This window comes from Felis catus, chromosome B4 (assembly GCF_018350175.1).
Source record: "Felis catus isolate Fca126 chromosome B4, F.catus_Fca126_mat1.0, whole genome shotgun sequence".
Classification (NCBI taxonomy): domain Eukaryota; kingdom Metazoa; phylum Chordata; class Mammalia; order Carnivora; family Felidae; genus Felis; species Felis catus.
The window spans coordinates 379,257-394,033 of record NC_058374.1 but is presented as its reverse complement, the minus strand read 5'-3'; the positions used below and the strand labels follow the sequence as shown (position 1 = coordinate 394,033).

Below are 14,777 nucleotides of genomic sequence, written 5' to 3'. Positions count from 1 at the left end.
AGCTGCTATAAATATTGGGTGCATGCAATTTTACTACTAGGTATTGACCTAAAGGGTACCAAACTACAGTCTCGATTTTAAAGTTTTTTGCCCGATAGAAGTATTGGTACTGGGTTTCTTTTGATATTATTGGCATGAAAAATGTTTTTTCATTCCCTCCATTTAAATCTGCAGGTAACTTAAGTCCAAATAAGGCTGTGTAGACAGTACGTAGATAGGCCTTGTTTTTTTGTTTGTTTGTTTGTTTTCTTTTTCTCTCTCTCTCTCTTTTTTTTTTTTTTTTGTCCATTCTGTCCCCCTATCCAATGTCTTTTGATTGGAGAATTTAGTCGATTTACATTAGAGTAATTATTGATAGGTATATATTTAATGCCCTACTAGTTGTTTTACCATTGTATCTTGATGTTTTCTCTGATGCTTTCTTGTCTGTAACAATTTTGGTCTTTCATTTCCACTAAAAGAGCCCGATTTATATATTCTTTTGACTGGTAGTGTATTTCTTTACTTATTTTTAATATTTCTTCTTTTTTAAAATTTAACCCCAAGTTAGTTACCTTATAGTGGAATACAGTTTCAGGATTAGAATTTAGTGATCCGTCAATTACAAAAATATATCCAGTACTCATCCCAAGTACTGTCTCTAATGCCCAAGACCCATTTAGCCCATACCCCTATTCAGTAACCCTCCAGGAACCCTGAGCTTCTTCCCTCTAACGGTGTCTTATCGTTTGACTCCATCTCTGTTTGTATCTTATTTTTGCTTTCCTTTCACTACGTTCTTCAGTGTTATGAATTCTCTCATCTGTGGAATTTAATATGATGTGTGTCTTTCTCTGACATATTTTCCTTATCATAATAAAGTCCAGTTCACTCCACGTTTTTGAAAATAGCTACATTTCACTCCTTTTAATCGCCGTGTAATATTCCATTGTATGAATATACATCTTCTTTATCCATTCATCCGTCAATGGTCATTTGGCCTCTTTGCATAATGTAGCTATTGTTGATAATGCTGCTATAACATTGGAGTGTATGTGCCACTTGGAGTCAGCATTAATGTATCCTTTGTGTAAATACCTAGTAGTGCAATTGCTGGGTCCTAGTGCAGTTCTACTTTTGGTTTTTGTAGCGAATCTCCATACTATTTTCCAGAGTGGCTACACCATTTTGCATTCCCACCAGCATTGCAAAACTTTCCCTTTGCACCCTTGCCAACATCTGTCGTTTCCTGAGATGTTAATTTTAGCCATTCTGATAGGCGTGAGGGGATATCTCATTGTGGTTTTGATGTGTATTTCACTTATGAGGAATGAGGGTGAGCATCTTTTCACGTGTGACCAATCTAGATGTCCTGTTTGTTAAAGTGTCTCTTCATGTCTTTTGCCCATTTCTTCTCTGGATTATTTGGTTTTTGGGTGTTGAGTGTGATAAGTTTTTGATAGATTTTGGATACTAACCCTTTATCTGATATGTCACCTGCAAATATCTTCTCCCATTCCATTAAGTTTCCTTTTAGTTTTCCTGATTGTGTCCTCTGCTGTGCAGAAGCTTTTTATCTTGAGGTCCCAATAGTTTATTTTGGTTTTATTGCCCTTGCGTCTGGAGAAATGACAAGCAAGAAGTTGTTACAGTCAGGATCAAAGAGGTAGGTTACTTGTTTTCTACTCTAGGATTTTGATGGTCTCCTGTCTTACATCTAGATCTTTCATCCATTTTGAGGTGTGTGTGTGTGTGTGTGTGTGTGTGTGTGTGTGTGTGTAAGAGAGAGAGAGAGAGAGAGAGAGAGAGAGAGAGAGAGAGAGAGAAATTTAAGAACATAGTCCAGGTTCATACTTCTCACTGTCCAGTTTTCCCAGTACCATTTGCTGAAGAGACTCTTCTTTTTCCTTTGGATATTCTTTCCTGCTTTGTGAAAGGTTATTCAGCCATATGTTTGAGGCTCCATTTCTGGGTTCCGTATTCTGGTCCTTTGATCTATGTGTCTGTTCTTGTGCCCACACCATACTGTCTTGATGATTGCGGCTTTCTAATGCACCATAAAGTCCAGAATTGTAATGTCTCCATCTTTGTTTTTCTTTTTCAACATTACTTTGGCTCCTTGGGGTCTTTTCTGGTTCCATACAATTTTAGGATTGTTGTCTCTAGCTCTGTGGAAAATGCTGGTGTTATTTTGATAGGAATTACATTGAATTTGTCGATTGCTTTGGGTAGTATTGACATTTTAACAATATTTGTTCTTCTAATCCATGTGCATGGGATTTTTTTTTCATTTCTTTGTGTCTTCTTCAACTTCTTTTATAGACGTTGTATGGTTTGTTCTTTTAATTTTTTAATGTTTATTTATATTTGAGAGAGTGAGCGAGCAAGTGACAGCGCATGAGTGGGGGGGGGGGGAGGGCAGAGAGAGAGAGGGAGACACAGACTCTGAGGCAGGCTCCAGACTCTGAGCTGTCAGCACAGAGCCCGTCAAGGGACTCAATCCCACAAATGCAGGATCATGCCCAGAACCGAAGACAGCACTTAACCGACTGAGCCACCCAGGAGACCCTCTATTGTTTTAACTGTACTGATCTTTTCCCTCTTTGGTTGGGTTTATCCCTGGGTATTTTATGGTTTTCAGTGCAGTTGTAAATGACATCAATTCCTTGATTTCTCTGTTGATTCATTACTGGTGTATAGAAATGCAATCAACTTCTGCATATTGATTGTATATTCTGATACTTTCCTGAATTCCTGTATCAATCCTAGAAGTTTTTTGGTGGAGTCATTTGGATTTTCCACGGAGAGTATCATGTCTGTGAGCAGGGAAAGATTGATTCCTCCTTGCCAACTTGGACACCTTGTATTCTTTTTGATGTCTGATTGCTGAGGCTAAGACTTCCAACAGTATGGTGAATAAAAGTGCTGAGAGTGGATATCCCCGTCGTGTTCAGTTTTTCACCATTGAAGATGATATGAGCTGTGGGACTTTCATATCTGGATATTCTCATGTTGAGGCATGATACTTCTATCCCTCCTTTCATGAGGTTTTTTTTTTTTTTTTTTTCACCACGAAAGGATGCTGCTGCATTTTGTCAAACGTTTATTCTGCATCTATGGAGAGGATCATGTGGTTGTTATCCTTTCTTTTATCAATGTGATGTATCACATCAGTTGATTTGCAGATATTGAATCTATTGTGCATTCCAGGAACAAAATCCACCTCACTGTCCTGAATAATCCTTTTTATGTATTGTTGGATCCGGTTTGCTACTTTTTGTTGAGAATTTTTGCATCCAGGTTCATCAGGGAAATTGGTCTGTAGTTTTCCTTTCTGGTGGGGTCTTTGTCCAGTTTGGACTCAAGGCCATACCGGCCTCATAGAATGAGTTTGGAAGTGTTCCTTCCATGTCCCTGGCCACGACCTTATCTTGTTCTTTCATTTGGGATGCATTCCACTTGTCTTGGCATTTTGGTTGAGTATTTGCTTTCTCTGTTACCAAAGCTCATTATGTTACCTGCCTCTGAGATGAATGGCTTTATGAAGAGGAGATCATCAAGTGTCCAGGGCCTGGCACATCACGGAGTGTCTGTGGTGTGTGTTGCATGCACTGTTTTATGTTCTGGATGCACTATCCTTCAAGCCAGTTGTATGAGCAATGTATGGTCCTTGGCCACAATGTGGTGAGACTTATCTAGGTCTGCTCCGATCTGCTTGTTAAATGAGACTTGAAACGATTGCCACTAGAAGTGAAGCATAACTGTCTGGTCAAGAGAGGTGGTCTGGTCATGGGCTTCCACTGGTGTTCTGGGGAATGGGCCAGGTCCATTGTGACAGAGGCAAGCTTCAGTGACCTAGGCCAGTCTCGCCAGAACCCAGGAAGTTGGGGTTGGTGTAAGCAGCTTAGGCACCCAGTGTGGGGATTGCCTTGTTTCCAGCATATGGCTCTGTGTTTTTTTTGCTGGGGGGGAGGTGTGCAGAACAGGGAAATGGTGCCACGCAGCCCACCTGTCATAGCTCTTTGTCCCCTCATTGTGAACACTGCTTCTCAGGGATGTTCTCCACGATCAGTGTATAATCTCTCCAGTGTGTGCACCAGGTGTTGTACAGATCACTGTTTCAATGCCATCTGACTGCAAGTTGTTGGCTGCCTTCTTTTCAGGAGTAAGCCAGTGCCATCATGGCTGTATCCCAGCCAAGACTGCTAACCTTTGAAACTCCACATTCTCGGGGTGCCTGGATGGCTTGGTTAAGTGTCTGACTCTTGATCTTGGCTCAGATCATGACCTCTTGGTTGTGGGATTCTCTCTTTCCCTGTTGTCTTGCCCCTCTCTTGCATGTGCTCTCTTTGTCTCTAACTTGAATAAACTTTAAAAAAAAAAAGTGGCATGGAATACCTTATTTAGGCAAGACTGGCTCTCTGAGGGGAATGGCAGGGATCTATCAGTTAAATTTCCAGTACTGACTAGGAAATTATTTGCTGACCGGTGAAAGGTTACATTCCTGCAGGAATGAAATTAGGTTTAGTGACATGTGGCCTTAACGTAAGTAACTCCATGATGGGCCTGTGATTTTTCTTAACATTCCAAACCCAAATTTTTACACATACATTTTTTTTCATTAAATATATAGCCCTAAATAATATTTTAGCCATCTACTGCCGGCTCAAAGATCATATCCTGTGAAACTCTGACCATCTCCTAATCATAGTTGAAGGTCGACTCTGTGGCTCTAAGATCTTTGTGGCTCTAAGTTACTTTGATCTATGTTACTAAGATCTTTGTGAGTATAGGTTACTGCTGGCCTTTTGAAGTCTTTGACGCAGGGACCCCCAGCCAGGTTGCTGACCCATCTCTTAGGCACAGAAGCACCCTTTCCACGTCACCCCGCCCTAAAGCGTTGTCTTTCCCTCTGGTACTTCTGGGACTTACCCTTTGGCAAGTCACATATCCTCATGCAAACATGTCAGTGTGGACCAGAGAAAGCTGCTTGCCTGTGACTCCCCCTTCATGGTCACATCTTATCCTTCTGAAACCCTTTGAACTCCCTATCGTTCTTCCAGTCTTTGAATATCTCTTTGATTTGGAAATATTTGATTCTCTTATATTCCTGCTAAAAGTATACGTGAAAATATTAAAGCAAGGGTTCTTTACAATAAGTGAGCCAGTCACAATGCTTCATCTGTCTGCGTGTATGTTTTTATTTTTGACAATGTTCAGGCATGATGTGACGTACATCCTGTAAAATCTGAGACTCATTCATGATCTAGCATAACCACCTTTATGGAAAGCCATTCAATGACATGCTCGTTCAAGATCAGAAAAACACTTAATTTACATACCACATAATAGAGTGTTATATACATACGTTATTATCTTAAAATATGTAAAGCTAGATATTTCTATGAAGTGTTTATCATGCATTCAGTTTTCTGTACCATGAATGCTGTTATTTAAATTAAACAATAGTAAGAACAACAAGAATAGGTACATGGCCATCACTAGTAACTAATACTGGAACTGGTTATATAATCTTATGTGTAGAAAAACCATGATTACTAATAATCTATTCTTTCATGATGGGTTTCTAGTTACCAAAAAAAATTGGGAAGATAATACTGAGTATCCACATACATCAGACTGTTTTCTCACTATTGATGTCATAATGGTTGGTACATGATCACAATCAAGGTATCAAAGAGATATGGTAGTATGAAGTAAAGTTTATATTTGTATTCAGATTGCTTCGGTTTTAACCTCTCCTAGACCAGACTCATCCCAGCTGCCACATTACAGTCATCCTGTCTCCTTAGGCTCCACTTGGCCATGACAATTTTTAGATTTTTCCATATTTTTCATAAGGTGCAAAGTTTTGAGGGTACGTTGGTACAATGTATTTTGTAGAATGATCCTTGGCTGGGATATGCCTAACGTTTGTTCAAATGCTTAAGCCAGAGTTATTGTGTTTTGGAGCAGAAGATCCAGAGGCATAGTGCCATCCATAATTATCACTTCACATAAAGATTGTTTACTCTGAATATTGCGGTCTTCTCTAGTTCCATACAAATTTTAGGACTGTTGTCGTTCTGTGAAAACTGCTGTCGGTAATTTGATGGAAATTCCATTAATTCTGTCAATTGCTTTGGGAAGTATAGACATTTTCACTATATTTGTACTTCTGATCCATGAGTACGGAATGTCCTTCCATTTCTTTGTGTCATCTTGAATTTCTTTCATCACTGTTTTATACTTTTCTGAGTATAGGTCGCTCACCACTTTGGTTAGATTTATTCATAGATATCTTATTTTTGGCGTATGACTGTAAATGGGACTGTTTTCTTTAATGTCTCTTTCTACTGCTTCCATATTGTCTACAAATGCAACAGATTTCTGTACAATGATTTTGTATCCTGTGACATTGCTGAATTCATTTATCAGTTCTAACAGTTATTGGGTGCACTCTTTAGGGTTTTCTATATATAGTGTCATGTAATCTGCAAATCGTTTCATTTCGTTTGTCTGCTGGATGTGGCTAGGACTTCCAGGAATTTGTTTACTAAAAGTGGTATGAGGAAACATCCTTGTCTTCTTCATGACCTTACAGGAAAAGCGCTCAGATTTTCCCCATTAAGGTTGATTATAACTGCAGGGTTTTTATAGTTAACCTTTATGACGTTAATGTATGTTTCCTCTAAACCTACTTTAGGGGGTTACATGCATGAACGGATGCTGTACTTTGCAAATGTTCCTTTCTGCATGTATTGAAATGACTGTATGGTTATTTTCTTTTATGTTTATTAATTTTGAGAGAGGCAGAGCGTGAGCAGGGGAGGGGCAGAGAGAGAGGGAGACATAGAATTCGAAGGAGGCTCTTGGATCTGAGCTTTCAGCACAGAGTCTGACGCGGGACATGAACTCAGGAATCATGAAGTCATGACCCGAGCTGATTTCAGACTGTTAAAGGATGAGCCACCCAGATGCCCTGATCATCTGGTTCTTATCCTTTCTCCTGTTGATGTATTGTATCACATTGATTGATTTGCGAATATTGAACCACCTTTGTAGCTTGGGAACAAATCCCACTCAATTGTGGGATATATTTACAGTTGTTATGTCTTCTTTTTGGATTGTACCATTTACTGTTATAGACTGTCCTCCTCTGTCTCTTGTTATGTACTTTTTTAAGTGTATTTTTTTCTGATACAAGTATTGTTACTCCAGTTTTCTTTTGACATTCATTTGTGTGATGTTTCTCTATCCTCACTATCATTCTTGAGGTGTAAAGTGGGTCACTTGTAGGCATCTGAATCTGTTTTGTTTTTTCATCCATTCTTACTCCCTACATCTCTAGATTGGAGCATTCACTCCATTTCCCACAAAATTGATTGATATGTATATATGTATTGCCATTTTATTGCCTGTTTTGTTGTGGTTTCTAATGACTTTCTCTGATCCTTTCTTGCCTTTCTTTCATGTATTGCTTATTTTCTTTAGTGATATATTTTGATTTCCTTATCTCTATTCTTAGCATATGTATGACTGGTTTTAGGATTTGGCTACTGTTAGGTGTTTATAGAACCTCTTCTGCATTTAGCAGTTTGTATAAGTTGATGGTCATTTACCTTTGAACCCATTACTTTCTCCTCCCTAGGTTTTTGGCAGATGTTATTATATTTCAAATCCATTTCTCTGAGTACTTTAACTGATTTTTTTCCAGAAATGTTCATTTTTTACTTGAATTTGTCTTCTACCTCTATACTGTCACTGTTGGTCTCCCCTTTCCACTCAAAGAATCCCTCTTAATATTTCTTGCAGGACTGGTTTAGTGGTACAAACTCCTTTAGGTTTTGTTTGGGAAAGTCTGTGTCTCCTTCATCCTGAAAGATAGCCTTGCTGAATAGAGTATTCTTGGCTGCTGATTTTTCCATTCAGCACTTTGAATATGTGATGTCACTCACTTCTGGCTTGCCAAGTTTCTGTTCAGAAATATGTAGCTAGCCTTATGGGTCTTCCCTTCTAAGTTAAGGACTGTTTTGCTGCTTTTACGAGTTTTCTTTATTCTCACCCTAATTTGTAAGTTTGATTACAAAAGTTTGTGTGTTGGCCTGATTTTGATGGGAGTTCTCTAGTCTCCTGGATGTGGATGTTTGTTTCCCTCCCCCAATTAGGGAAGTTTTCAGCTATTGTTTCCTCAAATAAATTTTCTTCCCCATTTTCTCTTCCTTCTGGACTACTACAATACGAATACTATTATCTTTCCTGTAGTTACTGAGTTCCCTTAGTCTCATCTCACGTTGCAGAATTCTGTTCTCTCTCTTTGGTTCAATGTGATTAATTTCCACCACTCAGTCTTCGAGGTCACTAGTTTGTTCGTCTGCTTCTTCCATCCCTCTGTTCACTCCAGCAAGCATGTTTCTCCTTTATTGTGTCCTCAGTGTCTAACTGTGTTATATCTTAACTCTGTCAGGGGTCTCACTCTTCTACTCATTCCACAACTCCAGTGAGTATCCTTATGATCATTGCTTTAAATTCTGTATCAGGTATGTTACTTATATCTCTTTGGCTTAGATCTCTGGCTGTGGCTTTGACTAGGTCTTTCATTGTGGCTAAACATCTCTGTGTGTCCATTTTGTCTGTCTCTCTGGCTCTATTTCTCTGTGTTAAGAAAGTCGCTGTGCCTTTTGATCTTGAAATTAACGACAGTATGAAAAAGAGGTCCTGGAGTCCTCAGCAGTGCACGTCTCCATTTATAGGACCTGGACCTTCAAGAGGATATCATATGGGTATTGCTCACTCCCTGCTGTTGTGTCTGGGTTACTTTTCCTTTCAGTGCAGGGGTCTGCACTGATTGCGTGTCTGTTGTGGGCTCTGCTTGCTCTCAGTGGTGTCAGTGGGACCCAGGCAGGCCAGCTGAGTCAAGAATCAAGAATCAGCATGAACACATGTGTCTCCTGTGGCCTAAGCATTGTGTGAAATGCCATGTTTACGTTGCGTCTCTACACAGGCAGGGACCTGGCTATCACTCATCCTTCTGGATCACCCAGTGCTGGGTCAGCTGACCTCCAAAGCGCCAGGATCTAAACTCAAGGGAATTCAGCCCCTCTGGGTTTTACTGCCAAATGTTATGGAGATTAGTCTTTCCTGTGTCAGCTCCCTCGTGTGAGGGCTCACTTTCTCTGCTCCTTCTGCAGGCAGCCAGCCTCCAACTTTCTGACCTTCCTAACCTTCCTGCTGCAGCTTCTATTTAGGTGTGGAGTTTGTTGTGCCAGTCTTGGATCCCTCTCTGGTTCATGGACTTGGATGTGGATGTTATGCAGTTGAAAACATGGGACAGCATGAGCTCAGGGTCTGCTTACTCTGCTATTATTAATTTTTTAAGTGTATTATTTTGGATTTTTGAGACATGGGCAGACAGACTCATCTCACCCTTGCACTTCAGGATTAGAAAGGAACGTTCCCACATTTGCTTCTAGCATTTTATGTTTTGAAACTCTCTTTAATGAGGTATAATTTACATATAACAAAGAGCCTCAAATTAAAGGGTATAATTTGATGAAACTTGATCTCATGGATACAGCACCATGAAGTCATATGGTTGCTCTCTAAACCTTAATCATGATCCCTTTGTGTCTAGAGCTAATGTTGCTTTTGGAGTAAGGACTTTTTTTTTTTTTTTTTTTTTTTTTTACGTTTTCAGATATTGCCCAGGTGGCTGAGGCCTGCACTAGGGTACCTACCTCCTTTTCGGATAGACTGTATTCCCGTAAGTATTGCCGTCGCTCTACCTTTGGACTTTATCCTGCCTTGTATCTTTCAGTCTGTTCACTTAATTTTGTTGGAGTACTTTAATGCTGAGGGATGCATAATTGGATTGATTTTCACTAAATGGTACGAGCTGCAGTTCCAATCATGACAGAAAGCACGTGCTTCCTGTGTTAGGTACTCAAGAACAAGGCAGATACCCTGGGCACTTGAGCTGAGTATGTCACTCGGTGTTTTGCCAGCCCTCTTCCCTTCCGTGGGAGACAAGGGTCTCGTTTTGGTCACACAGAAATGTAGGTGAAGTCAGCAGAGAAGGGTCCCTTCTCTTCTCTTCCGTTTGTCTCTCAAACTCCCTGTCACTACCTTCTGCCTGGCCCTTTCCCTGACTCAATCCCCCAGGCCCACTGCTCCACTCCAGCCATGATCAGGTGTCCTCCAGCTGCTGGCCTCGGCTCTAGCCATCGCTCAGTGAGGAAACTACAGGAGGATTATGTAGTCCATGGGTCTGATCAAGAAATCTCTGCTCCTCAGAATCCTCCTACACTTGGTGCTGTCTGTGGAGACCTGGCATCCTGGGCGTGGGTCTGACCCTTACTCCTCTACCACAGTCACTGCTGGTCCCTCATCCTTCTCCACCATTAGAACTCAGCCATTTCCTAAGGACAGATACCTGTCTGACCCCAAGGCACCATGGAGTCAGGGAATATTTCCAAAATAATTGAGCATAAGCACCCCATCAATCTAGATATAGGTAGTTCCCATCGCCCCAGAAAACTCCCTCAGGCTCCCCCGCACAAAGGGTGATCTTGCTTCTATCATCCCTCACCACCATTTCTGGCACTTTGTTACCTGTGTGTACAGGAACCCCACTGTGTGCACTCAATGGGGAGCGAGAGTAGATGGCCCTAGAAGCAGACGCTGGCACAGAGACAAAACGATGAAATGTAGATTAGGGGACAGTAGGAAGGACAAAGTGGAGGGGACAGGATGGGCAGGGAAAGCATTCAGGTAGATCTGACACCTTCTTAAAATGTATATGCAAACACGATTGTCTGTCACCGTGCACAGTCCTCTTCAATTTCAAAAGAGTTGTCCTATAAGGCAAAGAGATTTTGGTTTATTCCCCTGTGATCTTATGTTTTCCTACATGCATTCTGTCTTCTGTAGTTTATCTGTGGCCTCAGATGAGCACTTTAGTGTGTGGCTGCATCTGTGAGACTATGTGTAATAGAAAATGATTGTCTTCAGATCTAGGTCTCTGAATGTACACATTCTCATAATTATCTTCTCTTTCATTGTGTGACAGGGCCCGAATTCTAATAGAAAAACGAGGGACATTGTCTTATTTTTTAAAACAGTGATTCCCACTCCCTGGGCTGAGTTGTTAACAGTCTTAGTTTAATGAACTCCCGTGACCATCTTTTTTGGAGGATCATTGTGTGGCGATATCTTAATTGAAACTGTGAGAAGCGTGAGGGGACCGTTCCCAGAGATTTTGCAGACGCTTTATGCACTGAATGTCTTCTTTTTCTCTTGTTCTTAGAAAGAAATATTACCCCTGTTTTCACAGATAACACAGCTGTCATAATATTGTGAGAGAAGTTTGAGGAGATGCAAAGCTGTAGTCAGGGTGATGACAGGGGTCCAGCAGTGGTGTCATCTGGCCAGCCCTGAATTGTAGGATGACTCAGCTGATCTAGACCCTGTCTCCACTTTTAGTCTCTTGAGGGATATGAACTTGGGCATACAGCATTTTCATAAGACCAAGTTAAATACCTCATATATCCAGGGCTCTTTTCCCCCCACAAATATCCAGAACCTTCAGGAAAATGCAGGGAGACGAGAATCTTTTTAGGTGATTACCTGCGTGCACTTTGCACTGAGAGCAATCCCACATAGCAGTTCCATATGGACCTCACACTCCCTGCTCAGGCTGTGGCCGGAATGACCTCCAACTGCATCTCACTGACCCCAACACGCTCCCCTCTGCACCTCCTCAAACTCTGCTTACTGTGCTCAACTTCCCTTCTATTCCTATATGATTCAAGGCTCCCCTGGTTTTGCCCTGGATCCTCAATGGTGTTTCCATGTTGGTGATCACAAGGTCTGCATCGTTTAATGAATGTCCCTCTGTCACACAGGACACCTGATGCTCTAAAAGTTAGGGGTGCACCTCATTCATTACAGAACCCAACACATTGTGTCTCCAACATATGCACCAGTACTGCTGATACGTCTGCTTTTGTGTAAAAACTCCTCTTTCATTTGACAAGAGAAACGTATAGCTCACTGTATTATAGGGACATGCCACTGCCCATTGTATGTATGTCCTGAGAAACTTGAGATATGCTACAGTGTCCTCAGGCAGTTTGTAGTTGGATTGCCAAGACTCACAACTGTCTCTACATCATTGCCACAAAGTCAATCATGAAGAAGATGAATATACTTTACCAGCCACTCAGCCAGTTCAGGTCATCTTAACAAATAGAGTAGGTGGAGGAGGGGGATGTGGCCTATAGCCCATGACTGGTGGTGAAGGGTGGTCCACGGGGCACAGCCTGCAAGGCAATCCTGGGAAAGGACCAGGACTCTTGCATACAAAATAGCCTGCGGAAAAGAAATGAGAGGTATGTTCATAGGACAGAACAGAGCACCAACACCAGGAAAAAGCAGAAACCCAAAGCAGCAGTGCTCATATCCTACTAGCTTCCCCACCACCAGGCTCCAAGAGGGCAACATCAGCGCCAAAATCTCTACCCACACTTTGGGTTCCACTTACAGCTTTGGGGTGGGGAATGGATGTGATTGGGATCAACTAGTGTCCCCACGTGTCTGGAAACGTAGAAACGGCAAGGGCCCTTTTTCTCCAAGATTTATAGACTGAATACCAAATTAAAAAGGTAGCATATTCCAGCTAGGAAGACATCTGTGTCCAGGATCGCTCTCCCCCCTTCATCCCCCTCACCACAAAGGCTGTTTATTGTGTATATGAAGAACTACAGAATGAGAAGGAATGACAATACCAGTGTCCACACATGGAATCATAGCCCTCATGGCTCAAAGCTCTGCCTCTAAGCCCCTGCCTGTGCCCAATCTACTTCTGTCCCGACAATGGGGTCTCCTCCTCTCTGGAAGTGCTATCCATGGGCACAGAGACACATGGGGAGATGGGGATCCTGAGGACCTGCAGAGGACCTGGGAAAGTGTGCTCTTAGAGAAACAGGTAACCTATACCTGTTAGTTGGGTTCAGCTAAGTTATTTTACTTCGGAGGTACTTCTCAGCTTAAGTGCAGTACACTTTGCAGGGTAATTGTGTCCTCTGGAAAAATGAGCTGAAATTCTAAAAGACAAAATTAACACAAATGCACTTTGATGTCTGGTGTAAGTTTCCATGTTTTAGCTGTACCTGTGACACAGGACACGAGAGAATGTGCTCATGTGAACACAAGTGAAGGACACTCTCAAAGGTGTTCATTCTTTATCTAACCTAAGTATTTTGGTGGTAAACACAATTACCACTTGCTTAACAAGTGTAAATTGGCGGTCTATTTTTCTGTGAACATTGCTTAAACCATTACAAATGATGTCATTACATCAATAAATTTGGTTTTAGTTTTCACTCACAAAAAGGAGAAGGAAAAGATTTCTTTGTGTCCCAGGCCTTGTCATTAAAACCTTTCCCAATGTGGAGAACAGGTTTAGTTGCCCAGAGCACCTTCAGTGTCTCAGCTGAGCGACCAGGGCCTTCCACATTGCAAGAATGCCCATGATGGCCAGCAGAGAGAGCTCGAGCACCACAGACCCGGACGGGCGGGTTCCTCTGCCCAGGCAGTGATGGCCAGCAAAGGGCGCACCATCGGCTTTTCTGACCCAGGGCACCTGAGAGCAGGAAGGGCTTTGATTGCTCCCAGAGGACTCAGGGCCTCTGCCGCTGCCTCAGTACAGAGAGCAGAGCTGCATTTCCAGCAGGTTGTGCTGCCCGCCCCAGGGGAGATCTTGGGAGCTTTGTAGCAACTTGGCATCTCCTGAGTCGCCAGAGAGGATTTGCCTTATTGTACTGAGTGCTGAGGAGTGGGCGCTGGGTGGCTTCCCTGGGCAAGCTGGTTGCTGAGCTGCCCAGGCCCTTGCATTTTCTGAGCTGTTCCCGTGTTTCATTCCTCCCCTTCCCGGACAGTATTTGAACAAGATGTATTTTACTAAAGGTCTCGTGGATTGCAGGGTCCCACGACATCACCTCATCGATGCAGTCGATGGTTTGTTCCAGATTCAGGCTAGTTTCCAGGAAGAAACCCTGACAGAAATTCAGAAGAACGGGAGCTGCATTCCGTTAGGTCATGAATACATGAAATTCTCTTCCTGGGAACTCCTAGAAGTATGAGCTAGGACCCATTTTCCAAGTTCTGCTGAAACCAGTGACCGAGGTAAAGGCACAAACTGTCCCCCACATCATACATTCTTTTTCAAAAATTTCATGGTTATTTTTCGAACCTAGTGAAGTGATTGCAAACTACAGAAAACCTGGTAGGTACCTGTCATTGACGTACGTTATCTTTAATTTAAATTGCAGTGAGTAAAGATACAGTGTAGTATTAGTTTCAGGTGTAAAATATAGAGCAACCCCTCCACACGTCATCCGGTGCTCATCCCAGGTGCACTTCTTAATCCCCAGCAGCTCTTTCACCCATTCCCCACCTTGCTCTGGAAGCCCTCAGTTTGTTTCCTAGTTAAAAGTCTGTTTGTCACTGTCTCCTCCCCGCCCCCCCCCCCGCTTTGTTTTGTTTTATATCCATGTGTTAGTGAAATCATCTGGTATTTGTCTTTGTCTGAAAGGCTTATTTCACCCAGGATAACATTCTCTCGCTCCACCCAGCTCATGGCAAATGACAAGATTTCATGCTTTTACGGCCTAATAATATTACATTCCATATACCACATCTCAATTTATTCATCAGTTGATGGATGCTTGGATAGTTTCTGTAATTTGGCTGTTGTAGGAAATGCTGCTGTAAGCATCACGGTGCATGTATCCCTTTGA

At 42.0% G+C, this 14,777-nt stretch overlaps 1 long non-coding RNA gene across 2 annotated transcripts in view; it reads right to left on the bottom strand.

Moving 5' to 3' along the window:
- Positions 1–9,454: 9,454 nt before the first annotated feature.
- The window catches only part of LOC109495578, a 39,737-nt gene continuing 34,414 nt past the window's right edge, over positions 9,455–14,777 (bottom strand). For both annotated transcript variants that reach the window (XR_006600181.1, XR_006600182.1), the window contains 4 exons: positions 12,976–13,082; positions 12,193–12,348; positions 10,591–10,835; positions 9,455–10,397 (listed from right to left, as the gene is read on the bottom strand). This is a non-coding gene — a long non-coding RNA (uncharacterized LOC109495578). The remainder of the gene's footprint in view (positions 10,398–10,590; positions 10,836–12,192; positions 12,349–12,975; positions 13,083–14,777) is intronic.